General features: G+C 40.1%; 1 long non-coding RNA gene across 1 annotated transcript; it reads left to right on the top strand.

Annotated features, from left to right (window-relative positions):
• The first annotated feature begins 13,169 nt into the window (after positions 1-13,169).
• Positions 13,170-13,798, top strand: LOC122142819. Its single transcript, XR_006158804.1, has 3 exons — positions 13,170-13,330; positions 13,429-13,524; positions 13,739-13,798. It is a non-coding gene; the product is annotated as an uncharacterized LOC122142819 (long non-coding RNA).
• The last annotated feature ends 519 nt before the right edge of the window (positions 13,799-14,317 follow it).

Raw genomic sequence — 14,317 nt, 5'->3', positions numbered from 1 at the left:
TGGGAATAACCAGGGAGGAATTGAAGACTATCACTGTAGAGCTGTAATCTAATTGTCTTAATCCTATGACTTCTGCCTTTGCATCACCAATCCACCCAAAACTTATTAAATTTGTCTTATTGTGTTCCCAGCAATCTTTTAAAATACTTTTGGCAGGATGCGACTCACATTGCCCCTGGATACTAACCCAATATGCCATCATTAATTTTACTCGCCTGATTCCTAACAACATTTCTCCCATTTCAACCTGCATTGCTGATACAGGAGAAGTTTTAAAAGATCCACTACAAATTCTCAAAGCCTGAGCTTGTATTACATCCAATTTCTTAAGGTTTGATTCTGCAGCTGACATGTACGCTATACATTCATAGTCAAAAAACAAACCTCATTAATGCCCAGTATATATTTTGTAGGGCTCTTCTACTTGCTCCCCACTCTTGTCCTGACAGACAGCAAAGTATATTTATGACCTTTTTTACATTTGTTCTTGACTTTGTCTAAATGAGTTTTCCATGTGAGCTTCTCATCAAACCAAACCCCAAGAAAATCTAACTGTCTTAACTAGCTCAAGTGGTTGTTCATACAACATCATGGAAATCGGCGTGACTTTATGCCTCCTTGAGAAGCAAATCACCTTTGTTTTTTCTACAGACAATTTGAATCCCCATTTATTTGCCCATTTTTCCACATCAACTATTGCAGCTTGCATTTTCTTACTGACGTGCAAAACATTACGGCCTCTTACCCACAGAGCCCCATCATCTGCGTACAAGGATTTCCCTACGCCTTGTTCAAGCTGAGAGATGTCATTTATCATTATGTTGAATAGCAGTGGGCTACACACACTACCTTGCGGAGTGCCATTCTCCACCTTATATACACTGGAGTATTCTGAGCCAACTCTTACTTGAATTTCCCTGTCAAACAAAAAGTTCATAACCCAATTATATGTTCTACCTCCAATACCCAATGACTTCAACTTAATAAGTAATCCTTCCTTCCAGAGCATATCATATGCTTTTTCAACATCAAAGAACACAGCTATCAATATTTCTTTGTTAGTCTGTGCTTTCCTGATGTCTGATTCTAAGCACAAGAATGAGTCCATTGTATTCCGACCCCTACGAAACCCACTTTGATATGGATACAGAAGAGCTTTACTCTCTCTCTAAATAATACGTTAAACGATCTGTGACCATTCTTTCCATAATCTTGCATAAGTGTGACGTTAATGCAATAGGTCTATAACTAGAAGGGTCTGACTGATCTTTTCCAGGTTTTAGAATGGGCACTATTATTGCTTGTTTCCAATCTAACGGAAGTTGGCCAATATCCCAAACTTTATTAAACAAACCCAACAGTGTCCAGTGCACTATCTGGCATGTGTCCCAGCATTCCATAGCATACACCATCTTCCCCTGGAGTGGCCTGACGAGCACCCATAATTGCTCTTCTTAACTCAAACATATTAAACGGTAGATCCAACGACTCTCCTGTCATCTCCCTTTTCTCTGTTATATTGGGATTCTCCATTATGATTCTTTCTCTACACTGCCTAGCCTCATCTGTGAGATTACATGAACTATGAACCCTTTCAAATGTTTGTGCAAGAAGTTCTGCCTTTTCTAAATTATTGACTGCCAATTGTTACCAGTATCCAAACACTGGTATTTCATAATTTCTTCTAATCCCCCCATTCTTTTAATCATGCCCCACACATCAGACAGCTGTACTTCCCTTCCAATAGAGTACAGTATTCCTCCAAAAGGTTCTTTTTGTATTCTTATTGTCATCCTCACTAATGCCTGGGCCCTTTATACTGGATCAATGCATCCTGAGAAATGAAGTTTCTTGAGCTCTCTAAATGCTTTATTCCTGGCTTTTATGGCTTTACTACAGTTATCATTCCACCAGGGTACACTCTTAGTCCGTTTAGGTCCATTACTCTTAGGAACTAGTTTCCTCAGCAGAACTGAATAATCTCCTTAACTATTTACTATTAATTATATTTACATCTATCTGATTCTCCTCCTTAAGTTTACAAAATCGTATTAGCACTAAACGTCTTTTGGAAACACTTCCCAGTTAGCATCTCCCAATTTCCATCTAGGAAGGATTTTCTTCTTTCCCTTTTCATAATAACCTTCCAGCCAATTTTCGTTACCACAGGGTATAATGATCACTTCCGTATTGTGGTGGTATTTGATCACCTTCCATGAGCTTAAGCCTGCTATTTCACTAGACACCAGCGTTAAATCAAGTGCTGCCTCTGTGTTTTGCATACTAGTATATCGTGTTCCTTCCCCATTATTAATTTTAACTACATACAAACAGTGATTATCTATAAATTCCTCAACCACATCTAAACCATTTAAATCTGTCCTCCTGCTACCCCAAAGTGAACTATGTGAATTGAAATCCCCACACAATATCACATTATCATCTAATACCCCTACAACCTCCTCTAGTGATTCTAGACTATTTTCCCCACACGGATTATAATAATTGATTATGTCAATATTACTCTATTAGTCCATACCTAACTGTAATTGATTCATGCTCTGTGTTATACGTATTACCTTATAACTCATTCCATTTGTATGAATGTCAACCACACCTCCCCTCTGCCAGATTCTCTATCTCTCCTAACAGCAATAATATCCCTTTATACTAAAATCCAACTGTGATTTTAACCATGTCTCCTGTATACAAATAACATCAGGTTTCTCTTCCAAACTTATCATATTACTTTTTAAACTCTAGGCCATTTGAAATTAAGCTTCTTGCATTCCACTGAAGTAGAATTAACACCATTAGGATGATCCAACACATGTCTGAGATGGCTGATTATCTTCATTAAGAATATCTTTAACTGTTTCCCAGAGCAGCCCTCTCACATCAAGGTACTTCTCAGCTGATTTGACGATAATCTTTATCCTCTCATTCTGGCTTTTTGTCTGTGCTGAACAGTTGACTACATCTGCCATAAAGAATACAAAATCATTTCTTGTTTACAGTCAGAGTTTCCTCCTTCAACCTATTACATCCTCCACATTTCACTACGTCTTGATTTCTAGTGTCACTTTGCCTTATCACCTGCGCGTCTCCTGAAACCTTGCTTGCTGCCTCTGCGTAGCTTATTCCCTGAGTAGTCTTGATTCGCTGCACCTCTTCCGCTCTTTTACTAACCTCGCAACCACGGAAATCCAACCCATCTACCAAACCACAACTACACCACTCAAACTTATTCCACACTTCCACATTTGCCATACTCGTGATTTCCACCGCATCTACCACATGTTTGCTTTCCCTTGCACACGGATGCTACATGTCCAAACCTCTGACATTTAAAACATCTAAGAGGTGGGGGAACATAGGGCCTCACTTCATAACACATATATCCAATAAGAATCTTTTCCGGGAGTCTTTTCTCATCAAATGTGACTAGTACAGAAAGACTATCACTTCTAATCCCATTTCTGTTTGTTTTTAAGACGTTCTGGCTTCACTCCACTTTTGCATTTGTTACATTTCCTTTAATATCCTCTGCTGTTACATTTACCGGAATCCCTGTGATTACTCCTCTGACCCATTTTCTGTCATTCATCAGTGAACAATGCACTTTCTTGCCGTTTATTTGTTAATTTAATTGCTTTTCCTTGTTGTTCTCCATCCTTACATATACTATTAATGATCCATCTCGCAATATTTTAGCACTCCTTACCTCCCCGATTTCTTTACTTATGGATTTAGTTAGCTGTATTGGATTCCAGTCGCCGAATGAAGCCCCCTCTTGCGCAAGTTTTATTATTATGTTGAAATCCTCTCTCTTCCTTTCTGTTACATTTCCTCTCCCGTCACTATCACACCCATCTGATTTTACGCTCTTTTTACGCTTATTTGTCCTACCTGTATTCCAATTTCCATAACTCCCGCCACCTACATCCATCTCTCCTGACTCACTTCCTGAACCGTCACTTCCTTCTGCCATCTCTCGTCCAGTCCAGCCCAGCCCAGCCCCCAACGCAAACAACGAGTGGAGCCTCGCAGCACCTTCGCCCTGTGAAGTCGAGTCTTCCCGACTCCCACAGACCAGCAAATCGTCTACTTCACTTGGTCAGGCAGGTCCTATTTAAGAGATTTTTTGATTGCGAACAGGTGTGGCAGTAATCAGGCCTGGGTGTGGTGGCTAGAGAAATTGAACTTATCATGTGTGATAAACCACAGTTTTTAGCAGGGGGGCCAAACACTTCTTCACACAGGGCCATGTAGTTTTGGATTTTGTTTTCCCTTAATAATAAAAACCTTAATTTAAAAACTACATGTTGTGTTTACTTGTGTTATCTTTGACTAATTATTTAATTTGTCTGATGATATCTAAAACATTAAAGTGTAACAAAACATGCAAAAAAAAAAAATAATTAATTTATATGTATATATATATATATATATATATAATGTTTCATAATTTGTTTATTATCTGAATGTACATAAAATAATGTTCTGTAAGCATTGTATAATATAATATTTTTTTTTTAAATCTTATTACCAATGTTATAGCTTTTGTTTTATTTAGATAAATGGAGTTTGTTCTGTAATTTATTTCACTCACTTCTTAAGGTGTCAGGCTGGTTGGAGGCTCTGGCTGCTCTGGGAGATTAGAGATACTTCATGATCAGACGTGGATGACAGTGTGTGATGCTGTCTTTGACCAGCAGGATGCAGAGGTTGTGTGTAGAGAGCTGGACTGTGGGGCTCCTGTACAGGTGCTTGGTAGCAGCTGCTTTTGACAAAGGAGACACTCAAATGTGGACACAAGAGATTCAGTGCAGAGGAAATGAATCTCAGATTCACTTGTGTCCAGTATTTTCACAGAAGCATGACTGTTCTCATGATGATCACCAGGGGCTTCTGTGTGCTGGTAAGAGTTGGATTAGCATGAGAGTAATCAGTAGTTTAACTTGCGTTGTATGACACCCAGTGTAAAAACACTGATGGTCCCCCGTCACCCCAACACCCCCACCCCACCTTACAGGAATGAATTAAAATACGTAAAATATAACCCTGTAATATTGTGTTGTACAGTATTGGCCAAATTGGTGCTCTCAAGGAATCTCTTCAAAAAAGTAAACCTGAATGTATTTGATTCTCAGTGAATACGTATACTGTTCCTGAAGGAATTTCAAAATAGTAGTGTTTATCTTGTTTATTTATTCTGAAATGTATTTTGCTTAATAATAGGGTACAACGGGGCTAAAGGCCCACCTTAAAGGGATACTCCACCCCAAAATGAAAATTTTGTCATTAATCACTTTACCCCCATGTTGTTCTAAACACGTAAATGCTTCGTTCGTTTTCGGAACACAATTCAAGATATTTTGGATGATGGTTTCATTCTAAACATGATGATTATCTTTAATATGGACACCCCACATAATATATGATATTTACCATCTGAATCTAACCATGTAATGTCAACAAATGGAAAAGTCAGCCATCTATTAATAATCATGTTAATTACTGTGTGCCTTTAGCCCCAACAGCAGGGGCGCTTTTTACCCAGATAACATACGTTTTGCATATTCTTTCGTTATTTAAAAACTGTTGCTTTATCTCAAACAAAACTGAAAATTATAAAGAAGACCTTTGTCTGAAAATATATGCATTAATTTAAAAACATAAAAAATTACATCAAAAAACTACAAAATAAAATTTTCAACTCCTCAACCCAACAAAAAAAAAAAAAAAAAATGGAAAGCACTACGCCACGTTTTTTGTGCCATCTAATGGTTTAGATGAAAATAATATCAAAGGTGCCTTTTACTCCATTAGATAAATTAATAATCATTGACCCAATTTACTTAAGTATATACTGTACATTACAAGTAATCAGCATGGATGAGATACATCAGCTATAAACAAGAAGCAGCTGATGAGATCAGTAAAATCAGGCATTTAAATCAGTAAAATCAGGCATTAATGTAATTTATCTCATTCTTTTAAAGGGCTGTTTAAGTATGTAAAAATAGTATAAGAGATGCAGAATCCACAGTGTGGCTATCTCTACACTACTGTCTTTCATCACAGCTCTCAGTTTCTAAAAAGGACCCCAAAACTTTTCCATATGCTTTGAATTTTAAGTCTTTTAAACTGATAAAATAGGGTTGTTTGAGGAACAGGTCAACATTCAACTGATTGCTCAAATTACTAGTAGTTACACCCCTGAGAATAAAATAACTTGTAAACATCGATGAAACAATATTTTCATTCCTTTACCCTGTTTTGTTTCTTTTGTTTCTCTCGTTCTCTGTATTCCCCTCTCTCTTAGTTGTAATGAATGTGAGGCTGGTTGTGGTAAACCAGTCGCTGTGCTGGTAGAGTGGAGGTTCTTCACAGAGGTCAGTGGGGACAGTGTGTGATGTTGGTTGGGATTTGGCTGATGCTGCAGTGGTGGTGTCGAGAGCTGGACTGTGGAGAAACCTGTAGATGCTTTGGGTGGTGCTCATTTTGGATCAGGATCAGGACCAATCTGGATGAGTTGGGTAGTATGTACTGGATCAGAGTCTACACTGAAAAACTGTGGGTCAGCCGGATGGAATAAACCTGTCTGTACTCATAATGATGATGCTGGTGTCATCTGCTCAGGTGAATAATATCTATCTATCTATCTATCTATCTATCTATCTATCTATCTATCTGTCTATCTGTCTATCTATCTATTAGCGATGTAACAATTATAACATTGAACTGTTGGTGCAACATCCATGTTTCCAGGTTAGGGGCAGCTGTGGTCTAATGGTTAGAGAATTGGACTTGTAACCAGAGGATCGCAGGTTCGAGTCTTGGTGCTGGCAGGAGTTGTAGGTGCGTGGGGAGTTAATGAACAGTGCTCTCTTCCACCCTCAATTCCCAAGGCTGAAGTGCCCTTGAGCAAGGCACTGAACCCCCCAGTTGCTCCCGGCAGCTGGATATATAGTGCCCACTGCTCTGGGTGTGTCTTCACGGTGTGTTCACTTCTCACTGCTGTGCTGTGTGCACTTGGATGGGTTGTAAATGCAGAGCACCAATTCCGAGTAGCGGTTACCATACTTACAAATGTCACGACTTTCACAATACGCACTTGGGAATAGCATTTTTTCGGTCCCACTATAACATGCATTTGGAAAAAAACAATTGCTCCAAACATCTCCTCTTGTAATAAATTGCTAATGAGAAGTCTTGTTTCTATAACAAAAAATAATATAATTTACGTAACATCAAAAAAATTTTCTAAATAACACAAAATTAGTCATAAAATATCTGATTGTGTGATTGTGATTCTTATCACAAAATGACCTTTTATCACCCTCACTTTTGTGATCTGATTTTGTGATTGTGATTCTTATCCAAAATGACGTGGCAGAAAATATATGAATATACAGTTGTGCTCAAAATTATTCATATAGCAATGGATTATGAATATACAGTTGTGCTCAAAATTATTCATACACTTGGTAAATATGATCAAACAACGCTGTGAAAATAAATCTGCATTGTTTATCCACTTGACCTTTCATTCAAAAATAAATAAATAAACAAATAATAATCTAACCTTTAACTAAAGTAAAAAAAAAAAAGTGTAATGTGTAAGTGGGGGAAAATCACATTATTAAATAAATATTTTTCTCTAATACAGTAGGAGGACGTGTGTCTATCATCCTAATGTGGTGAGGAGGAGAGTTTGAGTGGCCAAAGACTCCAAGGATCACAAATGGAGAACTGCAGAAAATAGTCCTTTGGGTCAGAAAGCCTCAAATAAACAAAGCAAAAAAAAAAAAAAAAAACTGTTGTTTGGGAGGGTTTCAAGAACAAAAACTAGAAAAAGAAAACGCTCTCATCCAAAAACAAACTCCAGCATATTATTTTCAAAACACACGACTGGAACTTTAAAGGGACTGGGGTTCAATGGTCAGATGAAACTAAAACAAAAAAAAAAAAAAAAAATAAATAGCTTTTAGCAGCCAAACACTCAAGATGGGGTTGGTGCACACAGGGATAAAAAAAATGAACCCCATGTGTACAATGAAATATACGGCTGTATCTTTAAAGGGTTAGTTCACCCAAAAAGAAAATTATCCTTGTTGGGTACCATCAAAAGCATCCTAGGTGTATATGACTTTCTTCTTTTTAGACGAATCCAATTGGAGTTTATATTAAAATTGCCCTTTGTCTTTTCTACAAGCGTTGGCTCGGATAACAGCCATTCATCCTCCAAAAAACATCCCTCACATACGGCTCTGGGGGTTGAATAAAGGCCTCCTGTAGCGAATCCATGCATTTTGTAAGATAAATATCCATATTTTCAAATGTAATAAACACTTTATTTTTCACTCCGCTGACTGTCGTACATGGAAGCTGTCCAACGCGATGGACACAGGACGTATGCGCAGCAGGCACACCTCTGAGTTACGCAGGAGCAAAGGAAACAAAGTTCCTTCCTATAGCAAAGGACAACCAGTCTCCTCTTGGTTTATATCGAAAACCTCTGACAATCTTTTTTTTTTTTTTTTTTTTTTCAAATCCTCGTTTTGTGCTTCTAATTCATCAATGGCATTTTGTTTTGTTCTCTCTCTGCACTAGTCACTAATCATGCAACGCCAACATCCTACATCATCTGCCCTGGAAAGACAGCGGAAGTGAGAAAAAAGTGTTTAATAACATTTGAAATATGGGATATTTAACCTAGAAAACTGCACAGATCGCTACAGGAGGCCTTTATTCATCCCCCGGAGCCGAGGTGACGGGATGTTTTATTATGGCATGCGTGCACTTTATTTCCCGTCTGTGGAAAACTGTTGACAACCAACACCCGCTTACCCTCATTGAATGGCTTGGATAGACACAGGACAATTTTTAATATAACTCCGACTGGATTCGTCTGAAAGAGGAAAGTCACATACACCATAGGATGCTTTGAGGGTGAGTAAACACACAGGCTAATTTTCATTTTTGGGTGAAACTAACCCTTTAATATGTGGGCCTATCTTCTCTACTAGAGATCCACATGGATATCTTGTTCAGATAAATGGAATAATGGATTCTATAAAATACCAATAGATAAAAAATTAAAAAACTGACGTCAAAACAAAAAGGGTCCACTGAGAAACAAAAAACTCTCTGCCCTGGCCAACCACGTTCCCTGAGCTGAACCCAAGGGTTAGAATATTTCTGAGCACAAACTGTACTTAATGTATTATTTTTAATTCAGTGAAAGCTGGATGCCTTTGTCCATATTGTGTGATTTCCTGGAGCGTCATCAGTTCTGTCACTTCTGTGATGCACATGGCAGAGTTTCTGAGCACTTTTTTTTATTTTTTTACCGAAGCGAGGCTCCCGAGTGGGGGTATTTGATGGATGAGGGGGGTTCAGCTGCCTTGCACCCCCATAGAAATCTAATCACTAAATCATTCCTCCACACTGACAACATATCAATTTCAGAAAAGAATGCTGATATGACAACTATACATTGTGCATGGGAGGATGTTATGGCTGGTTATCCGAAAACGCTTGTAGAAAAGACAAAACTACTAAAAATGGGCAGTTCGACCGAGTCTTGGCCCTTGAAGTGCAAGCAATTTTTGAAGTCTCTCCACCTTTGAGCGTAGAGAGTCTAGTAAATGGAGCGCTCACCTCTGAAATTGTCTTCAGCACTTGATGTGACAGCGAGTCTGGGTGGTGGGTACAGTCAGGGCAAAAGATGCAAATTTGAGTCTGACGGAGATACCAGTTGGGTCCCACCCAGATTGAGCAACCTTAATGATCTATTCTCCACTGGAACGTGTAAGGGGATCAGCAAAGTGTATTTCATAATCCTCTTTAGCGATGCATCAGTGGCGAAGACATCAGCAGCACGTATATAGGGCGCTTTCCCCACCCCCTTTTCGTGTGTTTGAGTCAGCATTGGTCATTGCGATGCAACGTGCTCAATGCCTATCTATCTATCTATCTATCTATCTTATCTATCTATCTATCTACGCTATCTATCTATCTATCTATCATACCTACCTACCTACTACCGGACACCTACCTACCTACCTAGCTATCTATCTGCAGGTCTGATCAAAACAAAACTGGTCTTGGTCTATAATTTATTGGCACTTAAGTACCAGAAAATCTGGAGAACAAAAATCTACAGTGATTGTTTTACTGCATTTTCACAATGAATTCAATAATTCACCCATGATCAATGCCAGGCACTAATTTTGTGTAATACAAACAGGTAAATAACCAACTCCAGGACTTGCTGTGCTGGACCTCATCCTGTGTGCTGGGAGGTTAGCAGATACTTCATGATCAGCGATCGTGGATGTCAGGTGTGTGAAGCTGTCTTTGACCAGCAGGTATGCAGAGGTTGGTGTTGTAGAGAGCTGGGCCTGTGGGGCTCTCGTACAGGTGCTGGGAGCAGTGCTTTTGGACAAAGGAGACACTCACAATGTGCACACAAGAGATTCAGTGGCAGAGGAAATGAATTCTCACATTTCAGTCTGTCAAGTATCAACATACAATCACAGCTGCACCAGTGACAATAATGTGGGCATGATATGTTCTGGTAAAAATATCAATTATTCAGTGTCTCTTTATTTATATTGATATATTATATCTTGTGCAGCATTATAGCAGCACTACACTGTCCTTTTACTTCTTTTATCAGGTTACACAAAAGCCAAACTGATGACGGTTCAGGACTCTTGTTCTGGAAGAGTTGGAGTCTTCAGTTTCCTCAATGATGGGGCACAGTGTGTGGATGCATGCTGGGATATTTTTGAAGATCTGCCAGTGTCCCTCTGTAGACAGCTGAATTGTGGATTGCTGTGTCTCTGTTGTCGGGGATCCACTGGTTTGGAGAGGGAAGTGGTGAAATCCTGGGCTGATTGTGTTTGATTGTGACGGTAAATGAAACAAAACGCGCATGAAGGTTTTCCATCTCTTCCATGGAATCGAGCTGAATGTTCTCACAGACGAGAGGGTGGAGTCGTCTTCTCTAGTGAGGAGGATGTTTCATGAGCAAAAATTGTTGATACATACTGGTACCAACAAGATGGGTTGCAACATCATTAGTAACAGTTCCTCATGCGCGTCAGATTCCTCTCGGGCTCTTGCTGATGGGCTGGTGCGGTTGTCTGGAGAGAGACAGTGTGAGGGGGAGCTGGAAGTTTTCATCCTCAAGGTCTGGAGGAGAGTTTCTGCTGGACTCTGCTGGAGTCTCCCTTAATCCTCTGTGGGTCTGCAGACAGCTGGGCTGTGCTCTGTGCTGAACTTTCTATGGCTCCTCTTCATCCAGTCCTGAACACAGTCATCGTAGTGTGTTCCGGGCTTCCAGTGCTCTGGGAGTGAAGCTCATCTGGGGAACTTGGGGGCAGCTCTCCAACAAACTCTCAACTGCAGCTCCACACAACAACTGTCCATCACCGGCCTTGGGTGAGAACAACACATCTGGACATATTCTTCAGTTGTTTGTTATCATGAACTGGTGTTGTTTTATTTTTATCCTCTAAATATCAGGTCGTGGGTCCCATCAGGCTGGTGGTTCTGGGGGAGACCTGTGCAGGGAGGCTGGAAGTTTTTTCACAGCCGGCTCATGGGGACAAAGTGTGTGATGAAACTCTCCTCCTGGGATATTAAAGAGGCCATGTGGTTTGCATACAGCTAGCTGCAGTGTGGAGTGGGCCTCAGTAACCAGCAGGTACCAGCCTGGTTTTGGTCCTGGTTCTGGACCCATATTGCTGGGATGAGGTTTGAAAGTGTGAGGGGAAATGAGACTTTCCCTGGTGTGGAGCTGCTCTTCTCTCCGGTCTAGGGAAAACAGGACTGTCAGACACAAAGAAGGATGTAGGAGTTTGGTGTGCTCAGTTAAAACGAGACTGGCTTTATTTTTAATTAAACAGTTTGGAACTGTAAAATAATCTTTGTTTTCACATTTCATTTAAGATTTTAAAGAGATCACTTAACTGATGGCTGTGAGAAGGGAAATTGTGGATGTTGTTCGACCATGGATCCTGGTTAATGTGTGCTGGAACCAGATGAACAGAGACACAGTGAGTCGGATCTTTCAAGAGCTTAACTGTGGAAAATCTTGGTGTTTTTTCTTGCTGATGCATTATCACTGATAACAGCTACTACCTCTGGTTGGGATGAAGTGGAATGGAGACCACATGAGTCAAATCTGTGGCCAGTGTCCCATCTTTACCCTGGGGACAAAATGACTTGCCAATGCAGATGAAGTGGTCACAATCACCTGCTCAGGTAAGACTGATGAAAATGCAAAGACAAAAATACAAGATTAAAAGAGTAGGTCCTATATGTCCTCTCTCTCTCTCTGTGTGGTGTGTTGTGTAGCAATATATATATATATATATAATTAGTATTCGTGATAAAGTTATGACCTGATTACAGAACAGACAAGAACCTATGGTCCCCTCGACGCTATCTGACATCGTCCTCATCTCCCCACCAGAAACAGTGTTCATGTAAGTTTAAAACACGGCCAAACAAAACATCATACCAGCCTATGTACTATAGTGTTTCTTGGACAACATCCGGCATTTTATCTCTGCCTACTGTATACACCTTACCCACAACATGTACATGTACCCCTTGAAAGTGCTTGCTCGTTCGGAACAGTGATCCTATTGCAATAAAGTGTTGTATTTTTTCTGTGTCGTGTGTGTGTGTGGTTTTTAGATCGGTTCCCTCAGACTAGATGAAGGGGACGGCCGGTGCTCTGGGAGGCTGATGTGTATCATAACACTGTGTGGGGCTCAGTCTGTGATGATCAGTGGGACATCAGCGATGCTCAGGTGGTCTGCAGGCAGCTGGGTTGTGGAGCAGCACTGAGGGCTGATGGGAATTCAGTCTTTGGGGCTGGTGAAGGTGTTGTGTGGCTGAACAGAGTCGAGTGCAGAGGGAATGAGATTCACCTGTGGGACTGTCCTCTCTCCCTGAAAAACCACACTGACTGCTCCCACAAAGAGCACGCTGGACTCACCTGTGCAGGTCAGAGCAATCACTGAGAAATATTACTTATTTGATCAGTTTAGTGCTAAGTAATATTTGAATCATTTATAAATTAAATGTTTTTATATTGCCAGATTTATCTGTGTCCACTACTCCTGCTACAACAACACATCAGCTTCTCCTCCAGTGCGCTCAACATCAGTCTCTCCTCCACAAACTCCTCCAGCAGCGTCTCTCTCTGTCCCTGCAGTGCGTGTGATTGTTCTGGGAGTTTTGCTCTTACTGCTCTTAGGGCCACTGCTTATATTGATTCAGCAGAACAGAGTGATGAGGAGAGGTAGGAGAGATCCAGAGACTGTCATATTGTGTCTTATTCAGTGTGTGATCAGTCATGTGTTGTGAACTGACAGCAGGTTTGTCTGTCTACACTCACAGCTCTCTCTAAGAGGAAACACAGGATGATGACTGAGGCCGTTTATGAGGAGATTCAGCAAAGACCCACTAATAGACACAGTCTCCTCACTCAAAGGGGTGAGTAAGTGTTATAGTGTCTGATGTGTTGAGAACAACAGGGTAATCACTTGATTCAGAAAGGCAGAGTAGAGTAAATTACACTGATTCTTTTGAGGAATGTTTGTACATTGAAATGATATAGGGTTAGTTTTAGCCTATATGGTCCAATAGAATTAGGGATTTTGGCTGATTTGTGATTGTGATCATGTGTCTGTGTTCTTCCTAATGACAGGAAGTGTCCTTTCTAAAGAACAGCATTCTGGGTATGAAGATGTTGATAAACTTATTACAGGTAAGAAGGCACAAGTCTACTAGTGTTACCTTCTAAATACAAAAACATCCTTTAAAATTATTTTTTAACAATTACAATTCACGATTTTTTATCTTCAGCAGGGTTGGGTCAAACCTGACGATATAATGACATCACCCACCACAAAAAGGCCCATCAGTCAGGAATTGGTAACCATCACAGGTTGCACTTAATTAAATTACTTGTTTGGTTAATGAACTACACTTAGTACCTAGCTCATCTTTTTTCTTTGCTACTCTGCATATTTAAAAGAGCAACAAATGACACAGAGGGATTAGATGATGCTCTCACTGCTGGTGGAAAGACATCATGCTACAGGTTACCTTCTGTTATATTAGGTCTACATTTAAACCCACTAGTTATATGATTTCTAATTATAACATGGTACTAGAGATGCACCGTATTGCCTGGCCAGGGACAGGAATCATATGATATTCCGCCTTGATTTTACCGGACAGGTGGATGGCCAGTCCACACATATTGCCGATTCCCAAGCTGGTC

The sequence above is a fragment of the Cyprinus carpio genome, unplaced genomic scaffold, assembly GCF_018340385.1.
Source record: "Cyprinus carpio isolate SPL01 unplaced genomic scaffold, ASM1834038v1 S000000169, whole genome shotgun sequence".
NCBI lineage: Eukaryota > Metazoa > Chordata > Actinopteri > Cypriniformes > Cyprinidae > Cyprinus > Cyprinus carpio.
The sequence above is the reverse complement of the archived record's forward strand: the minus strand, read 5'-3'. Positions and strand labels throughout refer to the sequence as shown.